The sequence below is a fragment of the Filicampus tigris genome, chromosome 6 (assembly GCF_054856515.1).
Source record: "Filicampus tigris isolate MCC_2025a chromosome 6, RoL_Ftig_1.0, whole genome shotgun sequence".
In the NCBI taxonomy this organism is placed as follows: Eukaryota; Metazoa; Chordata; class Actinopteri; order Syngnathiformes; family Syngnathidae; genus Filicampus; species Filicampus tigris.
The window spans coordinates 15,270,828-15,285,974 of NC_141222.1; the positions used below are offsets into that span (position 1 = coordinate 15,270,828).

The 15,147-nt window shown below is 39.9% G+C and overlaps 1 protein-coding gene across 1 annotated transcript in view; it reads right to left on the minus strand.

Moving 5' to 3' along the window:
* The window catches only part of ctnna2 (catenin (cadherin-associated protein), alpha 2), a 246,859-nt gene extending 241,017 nt beyond the window's left edge, over positions 1-5,842 (minus strand). The window contains exon 1 of the mRNA XM_086034022.1: positions 5,452-5,842. The gene's annotated coding sequence lies outside the window, so the exon portion shown is untranslated. The remainder of the gene's footprint in view (positions 1-5,451) is intronic.
* Between the last annotated feature and the right edge of the window lie 9,305 nt (positions 5,843-15,147).

The following is a 15,147-nucleotide window of genomic DNA, read 5'->3' on the forward strand; positions in this document are numbered from 1 at the left end:
GCTCAGTCTCTGTTTAATTAACATTGTCAAAGCACAACGTTTGCAGCGTATGCCTAAACCTTTCCTGCCAACAGGATTCCCGTAAATTGGAATGTTGTGCAGTGGGCTGTAAATCCTTAAAAAACATTACAGTGGAAAAGTTGAGAACATTAAAAGTTTGATGCACACGCTATCAAGACCTCATTCAGCCTTTACCTCTAAACCTCTAAATTCGGATGACCAAAGGTTGAACATGAGCGCTAGGGCCGCCATCATCTCTCTCAGTGTATTCATAAATACACGTTTAGGTATGTTTATACTGCGGCTGTATGATAAATCAATCAATACGTATCGTGATCACGTGATCAATATCAATATAAAATATGTTCGATTGATTTTTGGATGAAAAATCTGGAACAAAACCCTTAACTAACTGCAGGGCATTCTGTGGGATGCAGACAGAGGCCACAGTATAGTGTTACATTGGTCAACAACAACAAGCATGCAAGAGGAAATGTTGAGCACAAAAGTGTATTTTGAGCGCACGATAACCATTCCTGTGAGCCTAGTCCGCCAAGTGCTCGTCTGCTGACAAAACATACTGCTCATGTGCCGTGGCAAAAGGGTGCCAATCAAAATCGTAGCTTAAATGTGTTAAGATAAATTACCAGTCGTCTCAGTGAAACACTTTAGCAAAGGAGGTTTGCACTACTAACATAATTAAACAACTCTGGATACATGGTGTAGAAAAAAGGGTTTGTGCTAGCTCCGGCGTTAACCTTACCATCGTCATAATCGGGTAAGTCTAACAATAAATGATGTGTCATGCCATCAATGCGCCAGCGAGCAAGTTCATTTAGACCAAAGATGGTGGGTCGACTGAAATTCATTCTCCAAGAGAGTATTAGTTTGTGATGTTCTGTATGACATGATCAACTTTAGACGCGACACATTGTATGAGAAATGAATGTAGGTTAATATAACTCTATCAAGGCTACTGGTTTGGGGTAGTATCTTTCTTTACATTACATCTTTACACAAACACGCATTTATGGCACTTCTAGGGGAACAAGGATACAAACAACATTGCATATTACACTGTACATAACACGTGTACATTACATTTCTTCAAAACTAGCTTTACTACCAGATATTTTGAATTGTATTTTTCCTCTCAATAGTTGTATTTATTGTATTTTAGCTTTAATCCACTTACTGGTCTTATTTTTTTCTTATTTTGATTCAATTCTTTAGACATATCGTTCAGCCCTATTCTAAGATAGAGAAAGTTGCTCAACCAGTGCATATAAATAACACAGAAGTGTGGGATAGTGTGAGGAATAACATTAGGGATTCTATAGAGTGTTATAAACACATCATTTGCTGATCTGGGTGAGTGTAGTTGTAGTTATAAGTACTCAGGACAATAACCTCTTTCTCTCTAGCTGCACCTATTTACTGCTGACACGGAATTTTCAACCACTGCTGGATCATCTACTTTATTGTCCAAGCTGAAACAATAGAGCTCTTCTGTTTTTTTTTTTTATTCTTATAGGTCAGAGTGGAGAGTAAAATAACAAATGAATCCAGTAAGTACCAGATGAATACACAGTACACAGTTCTGATTATCCAAACCATTTGAAATTCTTCCAAGTAAAAGCCAAAAGGTTGTTTGTGGATTCTGCTATTTTAGATTCAGTCTATCAATAACTTACATGATACAAATAAAGGAAGATACTGTAATTAACACACTGCACGTTTGCTATCATCTTAAAATGGGTTTGAACCATTACAAATGACAAAATGCTTATTAATGTTTGTTTTGTGCTGTATCAGGGGACTTATCTCAATATGTTTAGAGTGCTATCATAACTCCTGCTCCAGCGTGCATGGCTACCATGGCTACATTAAATCCACGCTTCAGTGTAACGCTAACTGGGGTTCCATGGGACTCAGCCAACACTGCCTGCTGTCCCTGGAGACAGAAAGCACAGTGGCTATTGATTGCATTGTCACAATCATGAATAATGGTTTTTCCTCATTCTGAGGAACCAACAGCCTTTATATTTCAAATGACAAACACCGAACACAAATACTATACACAAGACAAAAGATTCCAGATGATTAATGTCCGAATAATAACAAACTTAACGAAGGCCATAAAAATGATTGCTGCCAACTGCACTCTGTATGGCCTTTCAGAGCTCCAGACTGCCCCAAAATTGTGAGATTTTGCTCCTAAAATTTGAGACAGTGCAAGTTATTTTTTTTCATCTACTTGCGCCTGTGCAACCAGTAAATTTGCTGATATTTTCAAAAATGAATATTTTTGAATATTTTTTGTTGCTGAACTCAAAACATTTAAATATCTATTTCCATTACGTCCTTGAGAAGGGCAAAGGAAGAAACATTTTGTGCAGATTTTCATAACAGACGCATGAATTCTTTATTCATTATTGATTATTGTGAAAACAGTAAAACCAAGGCAAATACAGAAAACAAATTGAGTAATTGTTTTTGTTTAAATAGTGCTGTAAGGAGCTGTGCGCCGCGCTGATTTGACGAAGAGCGGGTCTCTTCCCCCTGCATCCTACGATTTTTCTGTTTGAGACTATTCTTAAAATTTTCGGAAGCAGCGGATCGCCGACTTCCACCGTCTCGGCCACACAACAACTCGGACACCGGGGTGCGTCCTCGGCTGCTCTTCAGCTGCTCATCTGCCTTCATCCACCGGGCGACCAAATGCAACTATGGCTTCGTGCACCACTTGCACTCGTCTCATTGAAAGGCTTTCCCTGCTAAAGGGATGTGTCCATCAGCTAGAACAGAATATGGTAACTGTAGATGTGGTGGACCCAACAGTTAGCATGGGTTGTAGCCAACCTGTTAGTCCAGTTAGCATTAGCTCGAAGCAGTCTGCCAATTGCGGTGAGCCTGTTTAGACTCATAACAGATTCAGCCCGTTCCCCAGTCGCATTCCACCTCAGTTTACTAGCTCCCGCACTTACCCGTAACATTAAGATTAAAAATCCAGCCACAGTAATGTGTATTCCTGGGGCCAGAGCACCTGACATTGAAGCTAACCTTAGGGAGCGCAGGTCGGCTCCAATGATACTAGGATGAGGCAATCAGATATTACAAAGAAGAACATAGCAAGACTTGTGATCTCGCTAGAAAGATGAGTCGGCATCGAGTAATTATCTCTGGCGCCTTGCCTGCGAGAGGCAATGATGAGAGGTTTAGCAGATTATGGTCGCTTAACCGGTGGCTGACTAGCTTTTGAACATGAATTGAATTGGTACTTTTTTATACAAACTCTTGGGAGTTGATGGTAGAAGCTTGGAAGAGTTAAACATTCAAACAATGAGATCATAAGGTGAATCTGCAACACAATGCAGTTTTGCTTTTGCCATTAAAGTTACATTTTACAAATTTTAGGTATATGACTTGCAGTGGCAACCCCTGATGGGACTAGCTAAAAGTCGTAACAACATTAACTTTTATACTAGTATGACAGAATGTTTAAGTGCAAATTTAACTTGAATTGTACAGTAAAAGCTTATTATGATTTCCCGTGGGATTTAGTTTTCTAAATGTAAACAAATCAAAAAGTGTCCTAAAATGGGCTATGTTCAATTTGTGTTACTATGTGTTACTGAATCTGTAAAGCATACAGCTATGTTGTGGCAGAACCCATTTTTGTTTTACTACTATTTTTATTATTTCAATTCTTAAACAAAAAACAATCCTGAATTGTAAGCAATCGTAAAGAAATTGTTAGATGACATACAGTATGGATAATATGAGAAAAGGGAAGAGGAAATCCAAACAGTTACATTGTCTAAACAACAATGTCAATTCCAGATTTGATTAGCAATGTTAGTTTTGATATGAATGTGGAAAATAATGACACATGCACAAAGCTAATCAAAAAGAGATGACTGAAATACATGTTTGGGAAATCAAGCAGAACCTCCTTGTAAACATTTCAAGCCACACCACTTGGAGCCAGCTGGGATCTCTTTAGCATCATTATCTGGACAAGATAAGTTTGCTCCAAGGTCTGTGCATCTGACTGTGCAAATACTTGACAAAATTCAATGAAATGCATTGGGGAGGAGCCTCTGGAGGAAGATGTGTTGAATATCACTGTTTCATTAAACTGCTTCACGGCAGAAAGCATAAAATACACACTAACTTTATCTCCACAAATGCAGACTGCCCAGGGGTCCGTTTCACATAGCAGGTTTAGTGAAAACTCAGTCTGTCCCTCATTTCAGGGTCATTTCAGGGTTAATAGACTCTGAGTTTTCACTAAAACTGCTTTGGGAAACGAACCCCAGTCCAGCTGACCAAAAAAAGAGTGCTCCAAAACATCGACAACCAGACAGCCTCTGTGTCACTCAGAATTTGAGCATGCCCCTTTGCCACATATAAGCCCAGACTCTAAATACAGCCACTCACCGGCAGCTAGGATTCCATATCTCCAGTTACAGGAAGAGAACGTGATCATCTACACAGAGTCAAGAGTGCACAATCACAGAGGAACTTGGAGAGAGCTGTGCAATAGGAAAACTTTCATTGGTCTGCGTCCATAAAGTCCCTAGCAGCGCACTGAAAGTGCTATTAACCTAATCAAATGCCAAGGTAAACTTAAACAGGATTTTTTTTAAGTGGGGGGGGGGGGGGTGGGGGGGATAAAGATGGTAAGTTTACCGTGAGTAAAAATCCACATACAACTGATTACATTTTTTAAACATAGACATTGGAGGAAAATATTTGTGTTTTACAGTCTGTGAATAGTTTTTGTGAATAGTTCTCACTCTTCTTAAGGAACCATGTTAGGTTACGCTCATCAACGCTGGGTGCATTCCTTGATTTTCTCAGTCAGTAGTGCGGGTGACCAAATGAATAGATCAAAAACATGGGCGCGCAGTTAAAAAAATAGAGAAAGACAGACAGACAATACGGCAGCAGCTAACCAGCCCCCATGGAATGTTTTAACGGTCTTTGTCGTGTTGGAAACGGAGCTGTAATTTTACGAGCTCAGAAGTGGCAGGTTAGCTTAGCTAGCCCCGAAAGTAGCTAGCAGCCTAGCTTGCATCTGCCCGAGTAGGTCGCTGCTCCGAGGCGAATCAGGCGTTCAGCACTGGGCTCTCTGGATAGCAGCACTCAGTGACTGTAGCAGTGGGCGACACTGATTTTTCTGCTTCATTTGAACCACTCGTCTTAAGAAAACAACAACAACATGTGACCATGGTGTAGGCGACAGTACTTTTTGGTTTGCAGTTTCCGCCGGGTGATGCTGAACCGTTCTGCAAATTAGCCGAGGCGCAATGAAGAATGAAGCCGGGCGGACCTCGCCTAAGCTAATGTTAGCAACACGGAGCTTGAGTAAGTGCTAGTGTAAGATGCTAGCAGATAGAAACACCTGCCACATGACAAATCGCCGGCTCAAACTCATACACCCACCTTCAACCTTTACAGATGGTACTCCTCGTAGGTCCTCAAAGTGTGCAAATCACCTTGCTTGGTAATGTATTCCCAAAAATCAAAATCCTCCTCTCTGGTAAACCTCGCATGAACAGTGAAATAGCCTCAAATCCGGACGCTCTCCTCAATGCTGTGGTGCTGAATTGTGCTTTTCGCTTCTTCTGACGGGATCTTTGAAGAACAAGAAGCCGTCGCTTCTGCTAAAACCTCCCTGTGAATTTGGACTAAAGACCACTCCGAGAGCTCCAGCCACAACAACGGAGTAAGCAGGTGTAGCCGATGATGCACACTACTAACGGGAAAGCTTGCAATTTAGTGGGACTGTGGCGCATCCCACGCTGGTCAAATCAGAAGCGGCTCCGTCGCTTGGCGCATGCGCAGTCCAACGCCTGAGGAAGCGCCCTACAAGCACATTGAAGGGAGGATGCTTGAGCCAATCCTATGTGTTTGGAGGTTCATTACACTTTGAGCTAATGTGCTTGCTTGTATAAATAATCGGGTAATATAATTTAAACTAGAATTGTGAGCTTTAAAACATTGATAAAGAGGTCTGTATTGTACTGTATGACATTATTATACTTTATTAGAAAAATCGTAATTATGAATCCATATTATTTAGTATAAGTAGCTTCATGATTATCATTAATGCTCAGTTAGGGTTACTGCATGTCAAATAAAATCATTGTTAGACCAGAGCCATTGAAAATACAATTATCTTTTGTGACCTGATGTGTGTTTTGCTGCAATGTGCCTTACCTGGAAATAGATAAAAGTTCTTCCATCCATGAGACCCAGATGCAGCTGTCTCTGGAAAATTACAAGACGCCCTACATTATCCACCTTATTACTATGCCCCATGAGCCTTTGCATTATATAGGTGCGTGACTGAAAGTGAAACCGGTGTTTGTTTACATGGAAACTGTTTGCAGGAGTCCACTTTCTACGACAGCTACAGACTTTAACAATGTGGGAACGGCAGTTGTTGCAGTTTAGAAGAGAAAACATTTCAATCCCGCTTCCTGCTAATGCAGTGGGGTTTCAAATCAACCGCTGCATGAAACGAATCCTACTGAAACAAATACCAAAATTCTTACTGGAAGTCAAGCACGTAATTGTTTCTCCATGAGAGCCCTCAGGAATAAGGTGGATAGGGTATCGTCTAATTTTCTTGTTCATTGTATTTTGGTCTTTATAGTGCCTGTAGGGAACAAAATACTATGAACCAAATTATTGCGAGTCGCACACAAGTCCATCCATCTTTGAAATTTCTCTGCTCTTGGGGGTGTCTCGATTATCCATCTGATGCCCACATGTTTCATGAGGTCCCCAGAATTGTTGCAGATGAGATGGGATATGCACATAGTATGTTTACAGGGAATCATTCAGTGACAGATGTCTACATATCCTATGATGGATTACCTTACGTGAAGCCCGACATCTTGTCTCTGCACTGTCCTCAACAGTGCAGCTTGAAGCCCTGTGAGGGAAAAATCTGCTGCCACATCTTATGACCTTTTGGCAGTTGCAGTTGTCACTTTTGCCCTCCTTCAGCCTAAATGCATAATGACAGACGCTCCTTCATTTCTCCTGTTTGTCTCTCATTTCAGCTTAAAATCACTTGTGCAAAATCACTAACGTCAGGTTAGACAAGAAAAACATCTGAGGTGACCTTATTTTGCCGAACAAGAACATTTTTTATTTTACAACATTCTTGAAATCAAACTCAAAGTTACAGTTGTACCACTGAAATACATACATTTACAAAGGCATCTCATTTTTCTATGGAATTAGTAGTATTTCACTGTCAGTAAAACGGATGGGCATAAAGAAGATATTTTTTCCTTCCCTGGTCGATTAAACTTGAGAACAATTACAGAGTCTGGAATCAGGAAATCACTGTGAAGTAATGACTCCCCAGGAAATTGGATTACATGGCTCTCCTGCCAACAGAGCTGAATTAGAAGGACCCTTGACGCTCTGCAGCTGTGGCAGATGAACTTACCGATCTTTAATAAGCCAAGAGAGTCACATTACCACTGTCACCGTGGTGACATTAACAATATTTCAATACAAGTGTCAGGCATGATAGAATCATACGTCTTCGTGGAGATGTTATGTATGATAAGGGTTACAAGGAGTTGGAGTCGACTCTTTACAAAAACAAATTGTTTTTGAAGCTCGTCTTTATATTGTAAGAAAGATGCCGCTGCACTGAGGCTAGCGGGGCTATAGCCCTGTCACAAAATCTGTGTAGCCCCAGTTAAGACCCTCCAGCATTTTATTTGATATTCTAAAATATGTTTAGAAATTATTTTCTCAGGCTCCCTATGTTATCAGTCAAGTCGCCCTTTAGCACTGGGAGAGAAAAAATCCTGGGGCCCTCCCAGTCTGTGGGATCAAGGGAATACCTCCCCCTCAACTGGTAGCCACTCACTTTTGGGACATTATTCACATTTTGTCTTGGGATTGGGCTGTACCAAAGATGCAAACTCAATGAGGTCAGCACCACACCCAACCCATTGTCCATTTATTCAGAGTTTGGGGAATTGGATGAAAAAGAAAGAGCTTGCATTTTTAATTTTTTAAATTTATATTTTCTTAATTAATTTATTTTTTGTGAATCTTGTCTAGTAATGTATGGATCATTGACAAGTGGTCTTATTTAATTTTGAGCTGCAAATGAACTGATTGAGTACTTCATTTCAGGCTTAAGACTCGGTTTTCCTGTTTGAAATATTTTTCTAAATGTGCATTGTGTAAAGCATTTAATATAATTAAGACAGTTCTATATATTTTACAAAGGAGAAAGAAATAGCTGAAAGTATTTATGTGGTCGTGTAGTTCACATAATGGAAGTTTTTGCATCTCGCATGGGATCAATTCCCACTTAATACCCTATTCACATTTACAATCCAAGTGTTTCGTCTGCTTTTAGCCCTGAGTCAGCGTTATAGAAAATGGCTGGATGTAGTGTATGATTGCACTGCCTAATACTGAGCATAGTAAACTTCCATAAAATTTGTTTTAATGAGTTCACTGGTATATAGGTTATCCTATAAATATTGAAAAAGAAAAGAAAAAAAAACTACCAGTAATCTGAAATGTTAGAATACATGAATGAATTTGTAAATCCCACACAGGACAACAATCTGAATGCAAGCTAAAGTAGTCTTTCAGTCATAGTTGGCCAGTGAGAATTCCTGGATGTTCTATTTGTATGTATCACTGCCATATTTATGCTAAAGCAACAATTGTTTGATGGTCTAATGATAACAATGTGAATTTATGATAGCATTTATGGCATTTGCTAATGCTAATGTATGTTAGCATTAAGTTAGCAAATTTGTGTTAGGCTAATGATAATAGCATATATGCTGTGTTGAAACTGCTTTAAATTAAAAACAAATTAACAATTTGAAGCACAACACATTGCCTCTCATTTGGAAACGGTTATTATTTGTCAAACTAAACATTTCTCACTCAGGGAGGGAAGAATACTTAGAAATACCAGAGAAATCAAAGACTGCAAACCTGATATTAGGAAATACTGTATACGAAAGAAAATAGCTCAAAATAAAACACGAGCTGATATACTGCTGGTGAGGTGACACAATGACAATGAACTCTGCACAACCAAAATCATACATCACATTTTCGGCATGATTAGGGTGTGTGCTTGATTATGATTAATTATGCTTGATGTGTGTGGATTTGATTTAAAATGTAAATAGTTAATACCTCCAAATGGATCTTATTGAAAAACACATGAACAGAAAACTTGATTTTGGTGTTTGTGAATAAAGGAGAATACGATGCTCCTGGGATCAGCAAACTCTGTAAATTAGCTCCAACTTTGTTTAAAGGTGCAGGGGTTAAATCTGGAGGAACACACAGCTTTTATTTTTAATGTCCCAATAGTGTAGTGCAGTTTATCACCAGTGGCCATGATGAAAAAAAGGACATTATTATTTTTGTAAAGGCTAACTTGAAATACAGCTTTTGTACTGGATCTGTAGGAAGACTCAATGGAGAGGCGCATGTATGTATGTCCAAGACCAACCTTGAGACTGTTATAAATCCAAAGTGAAATGAATACGATTTTAAGAATTTTCCATTTCTTGCACTGTATCTTGTGTTTTATCTGCAGATGCTTTCTCTTCATTTCTGCAATACTTACTTAAGCACATGGTCGCACATAGATAATCATAGCTGCAATCGCCGTATCATGCTTCTTCCCATGCCGCCACTCATCATTATCTCCGCTTGAATTCAAAGGCACTCCTTGATAGGCCGCGGGCTACTGTTTCAAATTTTATCTCTGTCTCAGTGGATTTTTGCCGATGGTAAGAGCCTGCTCAACGGGACAATCAGATATTCTGACTGAAGTTTGGCCGCATTGGATTGTCTTTCAGTCGAAAAGTGCAAGATCAAGAATGACTCATGATGTTCATTACGCCGGACCTAGAGGTTAGGTCTTGAACATTAGCTCATTGTATTCAGAATAATAAAGTTATTACTTAAACTTACTCCGCTGTTAACTGCTCTATTTTTGCTAATGGCATCTTAAGTCATGAATTATTGATTGTTCATGATTTATTACATGAAATGCAATTCATTATTCAGACTCCTGTCAGACATGATACATCAGTGTCTATGTTTAAAGCCTTCCGCAGAGTGTGAAGGGATATGTGTGTTCTCAGAGGTATCGTGTCATCTTCCAAACCGCTTATCCTATACAGGGTCGCGGGGAGTTGCTGGAGCCTATCCCAGCCGTCAATGGGCGAAGGCAGACTACACCCCGAACTGGTCGCCAGCCAGTCGCAGGGCACACATAGACACTGTCACTGAGCGGGAATCGATCCCACGCTGCCCGCACACAACTCAGGCGTGTGAACCACTACACTATCAGCGGACTTCCCAGAGGTATGGATCGCAAAATTCTGGAACGTGTAATGCAACATGAGGATATCACTGTGCCTCAAAGCTAATCCCTACTAGTTGATACTGTAAGGATGCTAAGAGGTTTTTGTAAGTCTTCTTTAGAATATTTGACCACTCCTGTCGTCTACCTATCTTGCTCAAGGACATAATGATGGCAGACTCTGAGAATGTGCATACTTTTGAGGGTTGGAATAATAAAACATATGATAACCTCATATCTTTTTAATACTCCCTTTCCTGGGCCTTACCAGCAGTCAAATAAAATGCTTGGAGGCACAGCTTTGACAGAAATATATGAAACCACTGCGGATTATTCATTCACCCGAGGAGGAAATGGCATATTTGTGATCATGCTGCCCTTTTGGGGAGTGGGATCAGGTAGTGGCTTGATTAGGTAAACTCCAAGCTTGCTGGGAGTGTGTTTATGAGATAAGGTCTCTCTGAGATGCACACACTACAATCGGATTTAGCAAATCCATTCCAAACACAACCCTGAGGAAAAAGAGGGACATTTTTAACTTTGGGGACCCGAACAAATATAGTAGATTGTTTGACATCCAGGACACAAATTGTCACCTTCTTAGAAAAAGAAAACTTTTTGGTAATATGCAGTGTACCAAATGGATTTTAGATTTGAGATATTTTGGGTGCAAAGGTTGAAACTTGGCATTATTCATCCCTCCATATACATATATATATATATATATATATATATATATATATATATATATATACGGAGGGATGAATATTTTTTTTTTTTTTTTTTTCTTACAATGCTTATCCTGTTTAGGGTCACAGTGGGAGCTGGGGCCTATCCCAGCTGACTTTGGGTGAAAGACCAGGTACAGTACAATCTGGAATGGTCGATAGTTAATCACAGGTGAACGAGGCATAGAATGCGAATCTATCCCACCAGAAAGTCAGTGTCAGTCATGTGACCCACTCGACTTCTAATGACATTATTTGGTAACAAAACTGATTATGTAAATACCTACAATGCATTATGAATCGAACTGGGTTCTATGCAACACACACCCAGCTGCAATATGTCTGTCTTCTGCATCTGCCACACTGCAATAACATTGTCTGCTGCATCCATGTAGTGCACGCCCTACTGCATCCAAGACAGAATAGCAGTATGAGACTTCAGTATGACGACTTTATATTCAGTTTGAAGCACTTTACCCTATTTTGCCGGTCCGTCCTCCATCCTCTATCCTCGACCTGGGCACCCTTCCGTCATCGCCCCTCCGTCCTTGTACTTTTCATGCTCTTCTGTCCTTACATTCTGTCAGTCCACCCCTGATGCCGGAGAAAAATAAAAAAAGCGTCCATGCATGATATCATTTAAAGCTCGTTAGCTGGCTAATTTCTTATTCGACTTAGCAGCTGAGAGTATTGTGAGTGGATTGAATTGTCCACAACTTTTAAGTGTCACCCAAGATAGCATTTAGCCAGGGGACATAACGAGAATATTTAAGACTGCGTTACAACGCACGGTGGTCGACTGGTTAGCACGTCCGCCTCACAGTTCAGAGGTCGTGGGTTCGATCCCGGCTCCGGCCTCCCTGTGTGGAGTTTGCATGTTCTCCCCGTGCCTGCGTGGGTTTCCTCCGGGTACTCCGGTTTCCTCCCACATTCCAAAAACATGCATGGTAAGTTGATTGGATACTCTAAAATTGCCCCTAGGTGTGATTGTGAGTGCGGATGTTTGTCTCTGTGTGCCCTGCGATTGGCTGGCAACCAGTTCAGGGTGTCCCCCGCCTACTGCCCAAAGACAGCTGGGATAGGCTCCAGCACGCCCCGCGACCCTTGTGAAGAGAAGCGGTACAGATAATGGATGGATGGATGCGTTACAACGCAATACTATTGCATGTTATTGCAAAACTTGAGATGTCCCAGACAAGGACATACTTCACATGCAAAAGGATAAGGTATGTATTAAATGTTAACAGTTAACAAAACAAAATTGCTCTCCACCTTTTTCCTCGTCAGTGAAATGGGCATCCACAAGAGGGCAGACTATGACTGTGAGAACAATACTACAGGGAACGCACATGAAAAAGAGCACTCTACAGTGTTGTGCAGGCAGTAATGGCGGCTCCGTGGTATCACAGATGAGAACAGTGATCTTTCTTTTTAAAAGAACCCAACACAACACATCACTCGGTACTTGACCCGGTTAGGGACGATTACGGGGACGGATGAAAACCCACTTCCACCCTTGCTTAATCTGTCCTGTAAAAAAAAAAACTTCTTGTCCTCCGTCCCCAAAATGGGCGTCCGTCCGGGACGGACCAATACGTACCAATAAGCACATACATGTCTCAAAAATAACCAGTCAGTAGAATTTTATTTTTTTCTCCTAATATGCCCTAAAGGTAATTGAAATTAGTTTTCTTTCCATCACATCCATTTTCAATTTCATTTAAAAGATACCGCCTTATTTCATTTTTGTTATCTCCTGGTGCCTCCTGCAGTGAGAGCGTGTGTGCAAACATATAACGCAACCACATTTTGCAATCATGGTCTCAGTGGGGGGTTTTCACTCCCCACTGCTTTACATTATCTTTGCTCATTTATTTCAAGGTATGGAATCATAATGACATAATATGCTGGGTAAAGTAATCATGTTCCATTAAGATGAGTGTTAAAAACCTGCTCAACTCTTGGGGCTACGGTTTAGCACCTTTGTGGGAAAACGGATGCTTTAATGAGACAGAGAGGGAGAGGGAGAGGAAGAGAGAGATACCACCAGCGTCACCTACCATCGTAAATCGCATTAGCGTATTACCATGTTAGTACTATATAAATATCATGGTCCACTTTCATATTTTCTTAATGCTACTTACTAGCATGCTAGATATTATTCAACAGTAGAATATTAGAATAGCCTCTAGCACATTAGGCCTTTGAAGTAGTTGCCGTATCAAAATCAAAATGACTGAGATTTCACTCAACCGCCAATCGTGGCTCCGCTTCAGAAAACAAGTGAGCCATGATCCATTGTTACCTGAGCCTTGAGCAACTGTGATGTCATTTTAAAAGAAAGTGGCAAAATGGCCACCCCCTGAGATAGCTTAAAATGTGTGGATTTTGCTGCTTAACTCATATTCCACAAATACAATATTAATCAGAATGCCATGTTTAGACTTGTGGAGGCGCATAAAACATATTATTGTAAAGAAAATTTTGGGGTTGACTTCCACTTTAAATCTTCCCTTCCAGCCGAGGGTGGCCATTTTGGGTTGAAACTTGATCTGATGTGTATTGTCATTCAAAAGTTATTGACAATGAGTCTCACCCTTTTATAGAGATTTCCTCAAATGTTTCAGTGTAAATTAAATCCACCCTGCTTCATATTGAACCTGTAGACAGTTTTACTGCGAACAAGGGACACACACTTCATGTACAATAGAATTCTGCTGGGCTCTTGCAATATAAAAGCAGTAAATGTCTGCAGAGGAAGATGCATTTTGCTATGTCACATCATATAATGTATTTCTTTAAAGGTGCAGAATAATAAGGTGAATTTCACGTGAATTTTCAAATATTTACTGTATGTTTTCAAGCAGAACTGTCCCATAATGATAAATATTCTTCCTTTTTCAAAAATATAGTAGTAAACAAACAGTGGGGATAGAACTGAAGTTTTTCTCTTAATCTATAAAAGTGAACTTGTCTTCATGAATGTAATGTCTTCTACTGTCCTACTCAGATGCCCACTTTACTGAGTGTGGCTAGACAAAACTAACGTGTAATACAATAAAACAGTACGGCAATAATCCTGTCGCTTGTGAAAATTACAAGGTACTGTTTAATCAAGAATATATGAAAGTGTTGTTAATGTATTCCAGTAGTCACATTGGGAGCAGACTGCTAGCAATTCAAGCATCATTTTGTTTTTAAGTTGGGATAGAATGAAGTAAGTATAAGATGTGTAGTACAAATGTGTCAAATCCAGGTCCACAAAGTTAAGTAGAAGAACCTGTAGCTCAAGATACTGTGGCAAGGTTTTTACTTTCTGGTTCATATAAATATTAAAATTCTACTCTGAGACAGCAAACTGTACATTCATATTTGTATTGATTGATACCAGAACAAATAGTATCATATAAACACAACCCAGGAGACATTTTGTTGAGGAATTCAATAACAGTAGCAATAAACTAAATTCAGTATGTGAAATGTTAAGTCGTTGCAAGACAAATATTTGTACGAATGACACTGCAGTGACTCATGTCAATGAAGCAAGTGTGTATGTATGTGTTCACTGTCTACCTTCAAGAACAATATCACTATGAGGAGTGTGAAAGGGCTTCCCATACTCCAGCAAGGAAATGCACTCAATCTATTAATTATTCATGCATTTTTTTTCTTGATATCTGCTAGGAAATTCCTGTGAGCATAGCAAAAAAAAAAGGAAAAAGAAAGAAGAAGAAAAAATGATGGAGACTGAAACAGGCAAGGACTCTGAGGTGGTGCTGGAAATAGTGTTGGCATTCAAGTTGCAACACTTACCCAAAATAAAATACCTGTATGGTCAGGGCTGCCAACAAAAGATAGCTTTTGCCAAGTATAACATGTAAAATTGTAGCACACAGAAATTAAGCAGAGGTCTGCATGGATTAGCTCAATTTTGGCTGATTTTGTGTCTTCTTTAGACAACTCGTTGTTAGCCTTAAAAGGTGAGTTCACAGTTTTTAGACTTCACTAGCCCTAGATAACAGCACT